The following is a 2,405-nucleotide window of genomic DNA, read 5'->3' as shown; positions in this document are numbered from 1 at the left end:
GAGGACATTTATCTGGCCCACCGGGTGTTTTTGCCCCATTTGTTTTTTCACTTCAAAATAAGGTATCTGCAGTGTGCATAGGAATTTGTTCATAGTTTTTTTTTAAACTATAGTCCGGCCCTCCAACAGGTCTGAGGGACAGTGAACTGGCCCCGTTTAAAAAGTTTGAGGACCCCTGGTCTAGTGGTTTACGTGTTGAGCCGCTAACCAAAGGTCAGTAGTTCAAAACTACCGAGTGCTCAGAGTGAGAAAGATGAGGCTTTTACTCCAGTAGGGAGTTGGTCTCAGAACCCCTCAGTGCAGTTCTACCCTGTGCTATAGGGTTGCTGTGAATCGGAATCAACTTAGTAGCACTGTTTGGTTTTGGAGACACTGCATAAGTGAAAACGTAGTGTTCAGTGTTAAGTGGTTCTTGCTAAAACTGAGAATGGACCAGCAATATTGGTCTGTGGTCCAGTTTAGAAAGTCCCCAAGGACTGCAGCACTTCCTTGCTTCAGGAGTGAAATGGAAAGAGTAGGGTTGGGGTATATGAGTCACCAATGCTCAGGTCCATTAAACTGGTGATCAAGCTAACAGTAGTGGTGAAGATAAAATACGCATACAATGGTCACTTCCAAGAATTCATTCATGCCTGGCTCCAAAGAGGAACTGTACTAATATGATTAGCTCCCATTATTCTTCTGCATCACAGCTTTTTAACTTTATGAAATACCTCCCAAAACATTTATCTTCACTAATATGCAGTTTCATATACACATGGTCTGATTTACAGTCATACCTACGGTCCAAGTGGCTCCAATTGAGGACCAGAAAAGTAACTGACTTGTCAGGTCGCAAGCATCAATGGAATAGATAAAACAGACCTGAAATCCAGGTGTTCTCTCTCTCTGTATCCCATCTCAGACTGTTCTGCCAGGTTAACTCAGGAGGTTGGGGTGGCTAAACAAAAGAGAATCTGGTAAGCACCTTTACCTAAACTAAGTCTAAGGGTCCTTTGTTTAGGGGTGCTACAAAACCTGCAGGGTGCCTCCCCTTTTTATGAGACTGAAAAAAATGAGTGATTATATTTGCTAAAGGGCACTGGTAAGAATAATTAAAAAAGCAAGACTGCCATTGAGTTGCTTTTGACTCACAGCAACCCGAAAGGGCATAGTAGAATCTCCCCTGTGGGTTTTCTGAGATTAACTTTTTGTTTTGCATTTGTTGTATTCCATTCTTGTTCTTTCAGAGGTCCTTCACACACATATACATACTTTTTCAAAATATTTTCCCCTAGTTCTCGGAAGTCCAAGGGTTCTTTGCGTGTAAAACAGCTTGCTCCAGAAGAATCAGTATCTACTGCATGCTTTTCTGGCTGTCGATTTGCACAATACTTCAATCCCCAGAAACACATTTCTCCAGTGTACATCATAGCCAGCAATGAATGTCACTAAAAGTTCCTTCTCAGTAATTTAGCTGTCTCATTTAGCTGGATAGGACATCGATAATTTAGCATCTGTAGCAAGTAACTGATTCCATCAACAAGGTACTTTTTAAGCAGAGCAGATTTTCTTGAGAGCCACTCTCTCCGTTTGGTCAGAGAATGACAATACATGTAGAGTAGGGCTCCTCTTCTCCAAGACAGGCATTCCAGCAGCTCATCCCCAAGCAAACCGCCATGTTTTGGATGTATATTATTTTCCTTTACTCAAATTTCTGGTTCTGAAAGGAAACTGAGTAGATCTTTTACTTTCTGTAAAGAAGAGTGTTCAAGAAAATCTTCATCTACTAGCTGTTCTCCTCAAAATATGTCATGTCCAAAATAGCCTGTGTGTAAAGTTCTAAAAGGTTTGCTGGGTTTGAACATTCTTTGTCTTCCGCACAAAGGGGTTTCAATTTTTCTAGAGCTGCAGAGGCCTGAATTAAAAAATGATGGTCTTCGCCGGCCGCCTCACTAAGCTGCTGTATGTGGGTCTGAGCCAAGTACCCAAGTTCCTCCACTCACTTTACCACAGTGGAGTCTGCGGCCGCCATGGCCACAATGGAAAGGCGCCGAGATTAACTTTTTATGGGAGTAGAAATCCTCATCCTTCTCCCATGGAGGGGTTGGTGGTTTTGAACTACTGATCTTGTGGTTATCAGCCCAACACATAACCTCTACACCACCAGGGCTCCCATAGAAGAAGGCTTCCTTGACTGGGGTTAAACCTGGGCCAGGGCAGTGAATGCGCTGAATACTAACCATTGGACCACTGGTAGAGCAAGGGTAAAGAACTTGGCTGCCATGCAAAACATTGGCAGTTTAAATGACTGGTCAGCTACTCCACAGGAAAAATATAAGGAAAGTACCCCATAAAGATTCACAGCCTTGTGGAGCACATCCTGGCCCACCAAGCTTTGACAATGAGATTCCCGCTCAGAGCAG

At 43.1% G+C, this 2,405-nt stretch overlaps 1 protein-coding gene and 1 pseudogene across 1 annotated transcript in view; both read right to left on the bottom strand.

Moving 5' to 3' along the window:
• The window catches only part of RPF2 (ribosome production factor 2 homolog), a 41,733-nt gene that overhangs the window by 16,580 nt on the left and 22,748 nt on the right, over positions 1-2,405 (bottom strand). The gene's annotated exons all lie outside the window — the stretch shown is intronic.
• LOC105978535 lies at positions 1,131-2,014 on the bottom strand (annotated as a pseudogene).

The sequence above is a fragment of the Echinops telfairi genome, unplaced genomic scaffold (assembly GCF_000313985.2).
Source record: "Echinops telfairi isolate 266 unplaced genomic scaffold, ASM31398v2 ScPeMD7_3533;HRSCAF=4204_0, whole genome shotgun sequence".
NCBI lineage: Eukaryota > Metazoa > Chordata > Mammalia > Afrosoricida > Tenrecidae > Echinops > Echinops telfairi.
The sequence above is the reverse complement of the archived record's forward strand: the minus strand, read 5'-3'. Positions and strand labels throughout refer to the sequence as shown.